The sequence below is a fragment of the Petaurus breviceps genome, unplaced genomic scaffold (assembly GCF_028583685.1).
Source record: "Petaurus breviceps papuanus isolate PSGF00001 unplaced genomic scaffold, PetGlider_PUasm1.0 90743, whole genome shotgun sequence".
NCBI lineage: Eukaryota > Metazoa > Chordata > Mammalia > Diprotodontia > Petauridae > Petaurus > Petaurus breviceps.
Window position 1 is genome coordinate 2,323,681 of NW_027187332.1, and position 15,862 is coordinate 2,339,542.

Here is a 15,862-nt window from a genome sequence, read left to right on the forward strand (position 1 = left end):
TTATACTTTTCTCTCTCATTTTCCCCTTTCCCTCCTCACCAGTATTTTGCTTCTGACCACTACCTCCTTCAATCTCCCATAACTTCTACTAGCATGTATCAATAATGTAGCATTCACAATTCCTACAGTAAATATAAATATACTGATATGGTTATTAATCACAAAATGTAACATGCTCTCTATGAGTAGGACATAGCTAGAATATGTATTCAAATATCAGAAAACTGAGACCCCCAAACCAGAAAGTCAAAGCCATCACAGCAGCCACGGAGTTGGCACACATATTTATTGCAATAAACACCCACATTCTCAACCATTCAAAACAGAATGGGCTATCTTAGACAAAGATCCTCCTCTCCTTGCTTACTGTAGCTGCTTGGCCTTCACACAGCTCCCTCCCAGCAGCTCCAGCCCCCTGCAGTTCCATTCCTTGGCTGTCCTCAGCAGGAGTCCTTAGCAGAAATTCTGGCTTGCTCAAAAAAAGGAGTTTGCACTGCTGCCACTTCTAGTCATAGTGCTTGCTCCAGCTTGGCTGTGATTTAGCTCTGGCTCCTCCCTGCCCCACCCCTTCCTACTACATCAGCAAATTCAAGGGTTATAGAAGATCTTCAAATCACATTACCATGACATGTGGCTCCAAGATCTTTCATGTCCCTTACTTGGCAAAAATGCAATAATAATACATTTTAGTACGTAAATTAATAAGGGTTTTAGGAACAAATGTGTCAACAGCATTTTATAAGAAGGATAGCACACACACAGAAAACAGTATTTTAAGGCAGGGCTTGAGCACAAATGCCCCATAATTCCCCCCAAAGCAATGGCATTCCAATATCTCGGGGTAAGGGGCAAAGTAACATTACTACAATCATGGTCCTCCCTTTTCCTTTCATAGCAAATTTCTATACTGAGGGAAGTGAATGTCAGAAGTACTTTCTGTTACATTGCAATACTATATCCACCAATACTGAAAAATCTTTGAATTAGTATAATAGATGCAGATATGAAAGATCTTACTGATTTTAATCTGAATTTGTGGTCTACTACATATCCTAAGCAACTAGGTAGCTTAGGCTTACTATTCCCTTGCCTATCATTATGTATTAATATATAAGATTACATCCTTACAAAATATTTTTTCAGAATTATATAAATAACTTTATGTTAAGAGTTTGGCCAAAGGGATGTTTGAGCATCCCAGCATGATTTTTTTGCAACTTCTCAGCTAACTGGAGATATATAAATCTCCACTGTTAATCCATTTTAAAGCTCCTGATATAATAGTGTAATCCATAATGTGACTTTGTTTACCTATAAAGCTGTTTTTCAAGGTTTCTTTACTTAAGGAATGCAAGTGATTATGACTCTATGTAATTAAGTTTGTTCAACTTTTATAAGATTAAAAGAATATTGGGATTATGCTTTATTGTTTCTCTGGTACTCATGGCAACAGTGTACTTTCCTAGGGTAATTTCACGTCTCTTGGTGTATAGACTCCTGAGACTAAGAACATTTATTGTGCCCCAATCAGGATTTTTGAATACCTGTCTATTCTGTGATTGTCAAATTCTTGGAAACTCTAAACTCAAAGGGCACCCCTGACCTCGGGTACCCCAGACTAATTATAAGACTAGGATCCAAATATCTATAATCATGTGAAAAAATACTCTAAATCATTATTGATTAGAGTAATGCAAATCAAAGCAACTCTGTAGATAAGACAGATCACGTCTCTGCTTGGCTAACATGACAATACAGGAAAATTACAAATGCTGGAGAAGATGTGGGAAAATTGGAACAGTAATACATTGTTGGTGGGATTGTGAACTGATCAAATATTCTGGAGAACAATTTGGAAGTATGCTCAAAGGGCTATAAAAGTGTGCATACCCTTTGAGACAGAAATACCACTTCTAAGGCAACAAACCCAAGAGATCATACAAGTTAGAAAAGGACCTATACGTACAAAAATATTTATAGTACTCTTTTTGTGGTGTGTAAAGAATTGGAAATCAGGGCAAAGTCCAGCAATTGGGGAATGGCTGAACAAGTTGTGGTATATGAATGTAATGGAATATTATTGTGCTATAAAAAATAAGGAGCAGATTGACTTCATGGTAACCTGGAGAGACTTATATAAACTGATACTGAGTGAGGGGAGCAGAACCAGGAGAAAATTTTAAGCAATAACAAACACATTGTATCTGTGAAGACTAACTTTGATAGACTGGGTTCTCCTCAGTAATTCAATGCAAATATATTTGTAGAGGGGGGCAGATTCAAGATGGCAGAATAGAAGCAGAACCTCTAAGCAGCTCTGGCTTCCACCTTCCCCAATCAATGTAAAAAGGGGACTTTGAACAAACTTTGGAGCTGCAGAACCCTCAAAATGACACAGAGAAGCTAACCTCCCTCTGAGGACAGCCCGGCAGGCCAGCAGGAATAGGCCAGTAACAGCTCAGCATTCTGGGGGTTGATCCCAGACCCATTTTAACCCCAGGGTGGGCCTGACCAGCCCCGGTGGGAGGGATTCCAGATCAGCAGCAGCTGTGGCCATTTCCAGAATTATAAACACAGATGCAAAGGACAAAGTGAGACAGTGCAGTATGGATTTTGGGATCCAGTAAGTGGGAGTACATGGGCTTTGACCCCATGTCCAGAAGCTGCTGAGACACCAGCACAGCCAGCCAGCACCACGTGGAAGCTTCAACTCTTGGCCTACAGAGTGTAGGGAGACCAAGCGACCAGTCTGAGGGGTAATAGCTCCTTCTTTAACCTTCTTGGATCTGGATTGTAGTCTAGGGTGGAGGTCCTGGGGTGTGTGTCCAGCTTGCCAAAGAGTATGGAGGACTCGAAGAGGGCACCCATCTAATACCTCCAGCTGCTGAGAAATCCCCAGGATTTTGGCACGAAAGCTCCCAGTTCGGGTGGCAGAATCCTACTGTGGCAAAAAGTCCAGGGGTCAAGTGACTGAGGGGTGACAGGACCAGACAAAGGAAACAAAGAAGACAGAAGATTCCAAAATTAGACTCCTATTTTGGGGACAAAAAGAAGCAAAGCATGGAACAGAAGGAAAACAGTGAAGTCAATACTCCGGCACCAAAAGCTTCAAAGGAAAATACTAGCTGGTTACAGTCCATAGAGGACCTTAAGAAGCAGATAAGAGAAGAGAAGGAAAAATTTGGAAGAGAAATGAGAATGATGCAAGAAAATAATGAAATTACACCTTAAAAAATAGACTAACTCAAATGGCAAAAGAGAATCAAAAAGGCAATGAGGAAAAGAATGCCTTAAAAAGCCGAATTTACCAGATGGAAAAAGAATCTCAAAAGCTCACTGAGGAGAATCATTGCTTCAGAATTAGATTGGAGCAAATCGAAGCTAATGACTTTATGAGAAATCAAGATGCTATTAAACAGATCCAAACAAATGGAAGAATAGAAGGCAATATGAAATAACTCATGGGAAAAAAACACTGACCTGGAAAATAGATCCAGGAGAGAAAATTTAAAAATTATTGGACTATCTGAAAGGCATGATCAAAGTAAGAACCTAGAAATCATCCTTCAGGAAGTTCTCAAAGAAAATTGCCTTGATGTTTTAGAATCAGAGGGGAAAACAGAGGTTGAAAGTATCCACTGATCACCTCCTGAAAAATATCCCAAAAAGAAAACTACTAGGGATAGTATAGTCAGGTTCTGGAATTCCCAGGTTAAGGAGAGAACATTACAAGCAACTAGGAAGAAACAATTTGAATATTGTGGAAACACAATCAGGATTACACAGGATCTGTCAGCTTCTACACTGAGGGATCAAAGAGCTTGGGATATGATATTCTGGAGGTCAAAGCAGCTGGAATTAAAACAAATATTCACCTACCCACCAAAACTGAGTATCATGTTTCAGGGAAAAATATGGTCATTCAGTGGAATAAAGGATTTTCAAGCATTCTGGATGAAAAAAAAAACAGAGTTGAATAGAAAAATTCACATCAGATAAAAGAAGCAAGAGAAGCGTGAGCAAGTAAACAGGGAAAAGAAATCATAAGGGACTAATGAGAGTTGAAATATTAAAATTCCTAAATGGAAAAACAATAATTGTAACTGATGAAGCTTTTGTCCATGTGAAAATAGTGGAAGGGAATAGAAATACATACATACATACATATATATATATAATGTCTACATATGAGTGTATATGGGCATAGGAATACATATGTGAATGTGTATATATTTACAGGTATACATAGATAGAGGGCACAGGACCATTTTAACAGGAAGGGATGATACTTAAAGGGTTAAATTAAGATGTGAGAGAGGAATATAATGAGAGGAGATGGGGAGAGACAGAATGTGGTGAACTATCTCATAGATAAGAGGCAAGGGAGAATGTTTACAATGTAGGGGAAGAATAGGAAGGCGGAAGGGAATGGGTCAATGTTATTCTCATTGAATTTGGCTTGGGAAGGGAATGAAATACACACTGAATGGCATGAGAGTAGGGGGGAGGGTTTCAGAGGGGGATGATGGAAGGGATGGCAGTCTGGGGGGGAAAAATTTGTAACTCAAAATCTGGCAGTAAAGAATGATGAAAATCAGAAGTTAATAAAGCATTATATATATATATATATATATGTGTGTGTGTGTATTTATATATATATATACATATATACACATATATTTGTAGAACTTGTATCACATTTCATGCCACATTTGTGGGAGAGGGGGAGGAGAGGGAGGCAAAGAAAATCTAGAATGGAAAACTTTGAGGATCTGAATGTTGTAAACAAAAATTAATTTTCAATGTGGGTGAAGCCAAGATGGTGCCATAGAAGTAAGAAAATTGCCAATGCCCCTCCATAACCACCTTAAATAGCTATAAACATGATTCTAAACAAATTTTATGGCTACAGAACCCACAAAGTGAAGAGAGAAACTAACCTCCTGCTGGAGAAAGGCAGGCTGAAAGTAAAGGTCTATCACAGCATTTTGGGAGCCAAGACCAGCCCCACATGAGTCCGCTGTTTTAGCTCCAGGGCAGCCTGACCAGCCATGGTAAGATGGACATTGGGAGAGTGGATCACCAGCAGCTGTGGTGGTTTCTACAATTATCAACCCACAAAGGCCAAAGACAAAGTGAGAGGTCAGTGGTCTTTGAGAACAGGGGGACCAGGAGTGTGGTCTGGCTTCTGCCCCACAGAGGGTGAAGTGGATGAGGTGCAGCAGCCACCACTGCATGGCTGCTTCAGGGCTTCTGGCCTGCATGTTGTAAAGGGATCTAGTCTTAAATGTAATCGCTCTTGCTTTAACCTGCTTGTATCTCGATCCCTGTCCTAGGGGGCAGTCCTGGGGGGTGTAACCAGTATACCAAAGCCAGTGGAGGCTTCTGGGTGGGCACCCAACTAATAGCTCTGGCAGCTGAGAAAACCCCAACAATTTGGAACAAGGCTCTCCTCTCTGCAAGCAGAGTTCTACTGTGGCAGAAAGCTCAAAAATCAAGTAATTGAGTGGCAATATGAGCAAGTGAGGGAAGCAAGGCAAGCACAATGGTCTGACTTTGGCTTCCTTTTTTTTGGAAAAAAATGGTGAATTGTGGATCCTTATATAGTAATTCCTTCAGTTGGTGATGTTCAACCCAATTATTCTTTCTGACCCACTTCCCACAGAGAACTTAAAGCTTCCTGGGGAAAGGCATTGACACATTTTGTTTTGCATTCTGATTCTGAGAAATAGCTTATCCACAATAACCATGATATCCTGGTTTCAGTTCATAAATAAGTATAAAGCAAGATCAGTCACAAAGCTGTAGAAACAAATTCCCATCCTTATGCTTCTGCCTTCCTAAAAAAATGCATTGCTTCCTCCCTGACCAGTGAGTCTTTAGCTAAGTGACAGTTGTACCATTACTGGTGAACTCAATATACCTTGCTTTGGTTTAAAAATTCTGGGTCCAATTAATTGCTTATTCCCATTTCCCCACATACATTAAAAATGGATATATGGGGAGGTGGAATAGGTGATAGGGAGTCATACATCATATTTAGGTTGCAAGTCTGAGTGACTAGTGGTGTTGTTAACAGTAAGAGCCATGAACTAGAAATATCATAAAACAAGGACTATAGTGAAATAATTGTTTTTTTTCTTAATTCTGTTGAGTCAATCGATAGCCTTAGTGATATGTTATTGAAATAGATTATTTATAAATGAGGTTTATTGATTGAATATATGGCCAAGGCACATATCAATAAATATATTTATTTATTTTTTAATTTAAGGTGGAACCAGTAAAATTAATCTATTCTATTCTATGTTTATTTAGGGTCCCACAACAAATTTCCAAATAATTGGTATAGTTCTGTCTTTTACCAAATGTGTCTCTACCTATATCGTCTCTCTCTTTCTCTCTCTGTCTCTGAATCTGTTTGTCTCTCTTTAAATACACATACCCATATAAACACACATATCTTTTGAAGGTTATATATGCATAAATAAAATATATATTATAACTATACATGTATACATCTACATATCTGCCACAACCTTATGTATACCTAAATGTGTGCACACACATATAAACATTGTATATATAATCTAAACATATTGGAATAGCATAGGTATTTTTAAAATTTATTTTATTTTACTTTCATTTAAAAAATTGAGTCATCAATTTTTTCATCCCTTTAACCTCTCCCACAAACTGTAGATATCAAAACATACAATATTAAGTTTACATGTGAAATCATGGAGAACATATTTCCATATTGACCATGTACTGAAATAATAATGATAACAATAATAATAATGATGATAATAATGTGAAAAATATGCTTCAAACTGCAATACAACTTCAACAATTCTTTTTTTTGTTTGTTTCTGGAATACATATTTGATCTTAAGTCCTTTGAAATTGCTAGTTTATTATCATTCAATAATTCTGTTAATATGTACAATGTTCTCAGGTTCTGATCACTTTGATTTCCATGAATACATTTAAGTGATCCCAGGTTTCTATCAAACCATCTAAATTCTTTCTTTTTTTTTGCTAATTTTTATATTCTTTTAAATTCATGAATATATTTTTAAATGGAGTTTCAAATTCTTTTCCGTCCTTACTTCCCATAACCCCCCTTTGAGAATATAAGAAATTTAATAGATTTTACATGTATAGTCATGCATAGCACATTTCCATATTAACCATCTTGCAAAGGAAAACATAGATGAAGGAAAAAAGAAAGTAGATTAAAAATTTTTTTTTTCATACTGCATTCAGAGTCCCTCTGTTCTTCCTCTGGATGTGGATAGCATTTACTGTTACATGCTGTATCGAACTTTCTTGGATCTTTGTATTGCTGAGAACAGCTCAGTCATTCACAATTGATCATCATACAATATTGTTACTATATACAATGTTTCCCTAGTTCTGCTCAGTATACTTTGAAGCAATTTGTGTGTTTTCCCAGGTTTTTCTGAAGCCATCCTACTCATTCTTGTTTATAGCACAATGTAATTCTAGTACCACCATGCAACACATTTTTTCAGCTATTCCCCAATTGATGAACATGCCCTCAATTTCCAAATTTGCTTTCACAAAATTAGCTACTATAAATATTTTGTACTCCTTGGTCCATTTCCTTCCTTCCTTCCTTCCTTCCTTCCTTCCTTCCTTCCTTCCTTCCTTCCTTCCTTCCTTCCTTCCTTCCTTCCTTCCTTCCTTCCTTCTTTCCTTCCTTCCTTCCTTCCTTCCTTCCTTCCTTTCTCCCTTCCTCCCTTCCTCCCTCCCTCCCTCCCTCCCTTCCTTCCTTCCTTCCTTCCTTCCTTCCTTCCTTCCTTCCTTCCTTCCTTCCTTCCATTCCTTTCTCTTTTTGTAATATGGATGTAATAGGAGAATTGATGATGCAAAGGGTATACTCAGTTTTATAGACTTTTGGGCACAGTTGCATTTTGTTCTACCAAATTGTTGGACTAGTTCACAACTCATTCAGCAGTGCATTAGTGTCCCATTTTTTGCACATTCCCTCAACATTTGTCATTTTTCTTTTCTGTAAAATTAGTCTATCTGATAGGAATAAGGTAGTACCACAGAAATGTGATAATTTGAATTTCTCTAATCAATAGTGATTTAGAATATTTTTCATATGACGAGAGATGCCTTTTTTCTTTTGAAAACTGCTTGTTTGTAGTCTTTGATTATCTATTCCAGAAAGACATTCTTACAAATACAATTCAGTTATTTGTGTACTTGAGAAATGAAGCCTTTATAAAAGAAACTTGCATTAAAAATGTTTTTTTTTTTCGTATTGTGTTTCCCTTCTAAACTTGTATGTTTTTGGATTTATTTATATAAAAAGTTATAAAGTTAAAAATAGTAAAAACAAAACTTTTCATCACATGATGTTCTCTAACACTTTTTTAGTCACAAATTCATCCATTATCTATAAATCTGACAGGTAAAATATTCCATATTCCTCTGATTTGCTTATTACCTTTCTTTATGTCTAAACAATATACTGATTATTTACATTAACTTGGGATTTGGTATAAGATGTTAATCTATGCCTAAGGTATGCAAAATTGTTTCATGGTTTTCTCAGCAATTATTGTCAAATATTGAGCCTAAAGATTGATTCTTTGGGTATATCAAACACAGGATTACTATGGTCATTTAATTGTGTATTGTGCATGTAATCAATTCCACTGGTCTACCACTCTGTTTCTTAGACATAACTAATTTTGATGATTACTACCTTGTAATATAGTTTGAATTCTGGAATGGTGGGCTATCTTCTTTCTCATTTGTTTCTCTTTGATTGCTTTGATATTATTAATTTTTTAGTTGTCCAGATAAATTGTATTATTTTTCTAGCTTGTTTTCTCTCTCTCTCCCTCTCTCTCTCTCCGCCTATCTCTCTCTCTCTCTCCCCTCTCTCTCTCTCTGTCTCTCTCTCTCCCTCTCTCCCCCTCTCTCTCTAAATATATATATATATATATTTTAAATATATTTATATATATTTAAATATATTTATATATGTATAAATACATGTATTACATATAGTATACATCTCTCTATATTTACATGCATACATATATACATACACATGTGTGTATGTGTGTAGTTTCACGACACTGAATAAGTAAATTCATTTAGGTAGAATTGTTATTTTTTTATATTGACTCTGCTTATCCATATGTAATTAGTTATTTTTCCAATTGTTTACATATGACTTTGTGTGGAAACTATTTTGAAATTGTGTTTCTATATTTTGTATATTTCCCGGGTTTGTATTGGCAGGCAGATTCCCAGGCATTTTTATTATCTACAGTTACTTTAAATGGAATTTCTCCTTGTACATCTTACTTCTGAACTTTGTTGGTAAGTTAAAGAAAACAGGAAGTAAGGTTCAAGTCTTCCACATCACCTAAGCTCTCCCCTCTTTTTGTGGGTATTTTTTATGGTTGATTATTGAATAAGATCATTCAGGAATGTTATTTTATTTACTATTTCAGAAAATCATGAAATGCATAATAGTTGATAGTATATATCAATTATGTAGTGAAAACTATGCACCCCATACTTTGCTAAGTGCATTACAAAGATCTCATTTGACCCCCATAGCAACCCTGGCAGTGATGACCTATTGTTATCCTAATTTTATAGAAGAGGGAACCTAGGCAGATAGAGATTAAATGACTTTTCCAGAGTTACAAAGCTAGTATCTAGAGCTGAATTTGAAATCAGATATTCCTGACTTCAGGGTCAGCACTCTATCTACTGTGCCCTTAGCTGCCATATACTACCCATAGTGGTAGAAGAGGACACTTCTAGTTTTCTAATTTACATTTTGTAAGTATTTGACTTCTATTTTACATTAGTTTAAATTTCTTTGAATACTCATTGTGGGTGATGTTATGAAGACTCCTTGACAGACATTTTAAATATTTATGACAATACTAATATTATTAATCACATTTATATATTTATTATTTTGGAAGAAACCCTGGATCTTCTTTGACATTGGGAATTTAAGATGAGGAAATTTATTTTAAACAATGCACATTCATTTTCAGGCTGCTGTGAAGGATTTTAGATTGGTCTTGGATACTGAAAGTTTAAGTACCTTGCTGTAGCAGCAAGCACCCCAAGCATGCCCAGGGTTTGCTGCTAACACAGGTTCTTAGATCTGCTTTGTTAAAGGAAAGCAACTCAGAATGGGTTAACAAGCTTACTTTAATCCATCAAATATGTATCATTTACCTAGTTCAGGGGAAAAAGGTCAGCACCCCGAAATTCGGAATATACAGACAGAATTATCAAGACAGAAACAAATCAAGTAGACAGATTTCCAAACTGTCCAACCATTACATCCATACCAAATCAACATCTGGGTTTTTCAAAGCTGGAGGGGGGGGAGGGGTGCTCTCAACTACCAATGGTTTCCCAGAGTCTCATATGATCAAATCACAGAACACTTCTCAAAGTGAGCCCCAAAACAAAAGGACACATCAGGGCTTATACAGCCTTCTCCTGGCTCAGAGAATGTAACAACCTTATTGACCCACTGGCCAATCAAAAAGTATCTACTGAAAAACAAGCCTCCCACCCCAGCCTCCAGGTGCACTTTAGCCTAGGGGCAGGGAAGATCTTTAAAATTTACATTCCCATTACACTTGCCCAGGGTCAAATATATGGTCTGTCAGAGTTGGGTCTTGAACTGAGATATTAATGTATTGAGGAATCCAAGCTCACTTTCTAGCCATTATTACGCACAGGATAGAAAACATTTATTATAGCATTGGTTAACAATTTCTTTTATAATAGCACTATGAGGGGATATGAACAGTATGAGATCCATTTTACAGATTTGGAAATTAAGATACAAATAAAGTAAATGACTTATGCAAGGCCATGCATTTGCTCAGAGACAGAATTTCTATCCCCAATTCCAGTGAAGAAGCTGATCATAGGCCTTTTGATAGATCTCCCTTTTGGGCAATATAATGACTTATATGAAGTTATCTTAAAGGAATAGGATGACAAAAAGACACTGAATGAGATCTAACCTTTCATATTTCTTTTAAATATTATCTGTAGCATAGATAAGGGGATTAACTCAAAGAAGGATTAGGGTAAGAGGATAATTGAGCTCTGAATGAGCTCAATTATCAATTATCTAAGATGATTCTAGAGTACTCAGTTCAAAAATGGAAAGTTCAATCAAGAAATCAACTCAATAATAACTATTAGCCAAAACAGTACAACATTTTAGGTACTCTGTTAAGGGCTAGATCTATAAAGAAAAGCAAAAAACCAGTTTGTTCCCTCCAAAAACTGACATCATATTGAGCAATACCATATGCAAATAATAATGTAAACATAAGATATATCAAGAGTAGAGGGGAGAGAAACTCAGAGGGCAAAATAAAGACAAATAGGGGAATTGGGAATGTCTTCATTCAGAAAGTGGAAATTGATCTGAGTCTTGAAGATACTTAAAGTAAAATTCTGGTGTTAGCAGAAAAAATGAAACTTTCCCCCTACAGTGAAGAGTACACAAAGAAAGGGACTTCAACTTAATTAAAATTTGTATCTTTTTAGGCTTCTGGAGTGGCGATATGAATCTAAAAAGTGCTTAATTAATGTTTTCTATATTTCTGACTGTCATCTACAGCTCTAGGATCTGCTCATGATGCTTATTACAGTATATCAATTAGTTTGAGAATTGCTAATTAATGAAAAATTGGGTCATGTTTCCTTAGTCTGAAGGAGCAATGTTATCGTTCTAGAAGAAAATCATTTTTGGTTTTAGTTGCAATACCAAGATGCAGGAAGAATAGAAGAGGCAGCTTTTGGAAATTGAACATGCAATGGAAAACTCTGGTCATATTTCATGGAAATATGTGGCAGTGGAAGAGAAATTCATAATATGCACTTTAGTAGAATTTTACTCTGTGCAAGAGGATGATTTACATTACAATAAAGCTAGAGATAAAACCCATCCAACTCTCTGGCTATGTGTTTAAAATAATGCATTTCAAAGTTATTCTACACCTCTCCCCATGTGATTCTTTGCTTATTTGTAAATGCTACAGCATGCTTGAATTAATCATTCAGGTATTTCTTCTTTTAAAGGCATTTCTTTTTAAAATTGAACTAAAGAAAAATAAAAAAAAAATATTACAAGATTATAAATGACAATCTCAAGTCTCTACCTCCAAATATTTTTTTTAGTTTTAATTAAGTTCACTATATAAAAATTAAAATTGTATAATTATTGGCTGAAGAGTATAGGTTGATTCTTAATATTCTACAAACCTTGAATTTGGCCATTGAATATGCTAACAAATTCTTTAAATGATCTGCCAAATCTTGAGTCAGCTAAAGCAAAAAATATAAATGAGTGGGCTGTGATCTTGACATGCTTTTGAAAGACTCTTATCTGACATGTTCTCTGGTTGCTTTGGTGATCATCCTATTGTTTATACAACTGAACATTATGGAAGGAAAAAAAACTGAAGGGAGCTCTTTTGCTTAATGTATATAGTATTATTTTGTTTAGTACTCCCCTTCCTTTTCTCCAATATTTCAAGAGAAAAAGGATGAGTTCCCACACCATATTTTCTAGAAATTTTCAATTGTGTTTATTTTAGTTTCCTAAATTAAATTGTTTGTGTTTGATCTTATCAGTTCTAAATGATAAAATTATGTTACTAAGGCCATAGCAATTAAGATATATGCAAAGACTTTTGCCTAAAAATAATCACAGTATAAATATAAAAGGGGATTTAGTAGCAGAAGTTCACTTTGTAGCCATCACCACGATTAACTAAATTACATAATAGTTATAAATTCAATTAAATGAGTAGGATCATTAATCAGTGCAACATGAATTTGCACAAAATATTAAAAATAAAAGATGAGTGAAGTACATTTCAGAAAAGATTTGTAGCTAAATATCTAGGAAGCATATTAGTAATAGATTCAGGATAATCTGCACAGAATGATAAAGGAACCATGACTTGATAGCTGGCACTGAATTGAGTTGAGAGATGAGTAGGAAAAACATCAACTTTATTATAGGGCAAGTTAAAGTGAATTTTTAATATTGTATAAAGAGATCATAGTCAGTTATATAAGAGCTATCCTTGACTTCAATTTTTTTCTCTCTAATTTAAGTGGTCTTCTAATTTTAACATTCTTTTTTTGTAGCATATTCAAAAGGTATCACATACAATAGAATATTAGATTTTGAGCCCGAGTACCCTGGCTCAAGAATCACTTGATATTTTTGCAATATTGTGCAACCTTATTAACAATTCTAGACTTGAATTTTTCCATCTATAAAATGTGGATGTTCAACCAGTGTATTTTAAAGGTCCTTGGAATTTCTATATCCATAAACTCCTTTTTTCCTCACTAGCCACATTTATTCATAAATCATGTTTTATTCTTTTATTGATTAAAGGGAAAAGTAGAACTCTCCTTAATAAATTGTATAAACATATAATAGGTCTAGTTTGGTTAAATCAAGAACATTAGAAACAGTCTTTCAAAAGTTAAACTAGATAAATTCAACATTAAAATTAAGTAGGAGGAATCTAACATGAAATATTTGAGATTTAGAGTATTAGTGGGTTTTCTCTTCCTACTCTTTGTGTTTGGAATACTTAAAAATTTGATGTGGACTTGTTACATACCTGAATTAAACTCTTGGATAATAGCTTGAACTAGTACTTCTTTTCTGTAATTGTGAGGAGGTTCTTTACCAGGGGCAAATATTGCTCTTAAGCACAGCCATCTCTCAACATGTTTATTTTATTTTACTTTTCCTTTTTACCTTTTAATGCCTCTCTTGAGATAAAATTTTCCATTGAGATATGACTTTTTTCAATAGGATGGTCTGGAAGTTCCTTATTTCACCAAATGTATATCTCCTTGCCTCGAAGATCATGTTTAATTTTGCTGCGTTGTAGACTCTGTATTGTATTCTAAGCTTCTTTTACAGGAGTCCATATTCCAATCCCTCTGATTTTTTAATATAGAAGCTTCAATGTCCTGTGTGACCATGCCTGTAGTTTCACATTATTTGAATTGTTTCTTTCTTGCTGCTTGCAATGTTTTCTCCTTGACCACATATTTCTGCTTTTGGCAAGAATATTCCTTGGGGTTTCAGTTTGGGGTCTCTTTTATGAGGTGATTTGTAGAATTTTTTTTTTTTTGATGACTATTTTATCCTTAGGTTCTAGGACCTCAGGGCAGTTTTCCTTGATGATTTCTTGGAAGATATTCTCCAGCCTCCTTTTTTTTTTTCATCATGAATTTCCAGTAGACCAATAAGTTTTAGATTATTTTTTAGATTATCTCCTGGATCTTTTTTCCAGGTCAGTTGCTTTTCCAATTACTTTTACTTGCCTAATTCTACTTTTTATCCAATTGTTTTCTTCAGTTCGCTGTTGTGCCTCCTTTTTCCATTTGACCAATTTTCTTTTTTAAGGAGTTATTTTCTCCAGTTAGGTTTTTTTTACCTCCTTATCTATTTGGCCAATTGGGGTGGTTAAGGAGTTGTTTTCTTCAGTGAGTTTTTTTTTTTCCATTTTGTCAATTTTTTTTAATGATCAATTTGTCTTCTATCTCTCTAATTTGTCTTTTAAAATTTTTCTTGAGCTCTTCCTATAATGCTTTTTGTGCTTGAGGCCAGTTTATATTCCCTTCTGATGTTTCAGATTTGAGTATAGTGTCAATACTGTCCTCTTCTGAATTCATATGTTGATCTTCCCTGTCCCCGTAGTAAAATTCTATGGTCTTTGCTTTTCTAGTTTACTTTTTGCACATTGTGATTGCCTTTTTCCTGACTTTTAAAATGAATCTCTACTTCTGAGGTGCTAGGGGCTAAGAACCTGGTTACTGACTTGCTTTCCTGGGGCCTTTGATTCTGGCAACTGGAAGTTATATAATGCTGGAGTTTATCTGGTGTTGAGAATGGGCTGCCTTGTGTTTGACAAGCCTAGGTGAGGTCTTTCTCTTCTTCCCTGGGCTTATACTGAAGATCACAGTGTGAGGTATAGGAAAGGGGTGGTCTGGCCACTGACAGTCTCTCCATATACTGTGCTAAAGCACAAGTATTCTCAGCTATTAGTGGATACCCAACTGTGCTGTTGTCTGATGATTTCCTGGGTTGTGCAAAGGCATGGCTGGTGTTTGTTTTTGCATTTATGGCTTCACCACCCCAGGGCTAAGGATCTTCCACTGGTCTGTTGAGGTGGAGCTTCCTGCTGACTTGCTGGGATGCCTCCTGTCCTGTACTGATTCCCTTTGGGCACATCAAAAGGGACCTTTCCTATTGATCCTCCTAGCCTCCTGGGCTAAAAGGCAGGCTTCTATACCCTTTCTACTGACTCCACTATTCCATGATTTTTCCTGGGGAAATATTCTCTGGGTTTTCCAAGGTCAAGAAGGGCACATGGTAGCATTTACTGTTTACTCTGCCAATTTGGTTCCCAGAAATTTAAGGAGGCAATTCAAACATTTAGTCTGTGGACTGATAGCCCCAGGATCAGCGGTTGCTGCTGCTGCCAGAAGCTCTGTGCAGGACTGAACCTCTCTCTCAACCAGTTCAGACAGATCCATGTCCTATTCTGAGAGGCCTGGGAATCACCACTGCCACCAGTGATTCAGTTTGATGGGGTCTGCTCCAATTCTGCTATGGCTAAGTATGTGCCAGTTCAGCCTGCATTCTCTGTGCTCTTCTTGCAGCCTGGTACAACAGATTCTCCCTGTCAACTCCCCAGGTTGTCTTGGGATGGAGATCTGCCTTGTTCTCTCCCTCTTTTGTAATTCTGCCACTCTAAAATCCACTCAGAGGTGGGGA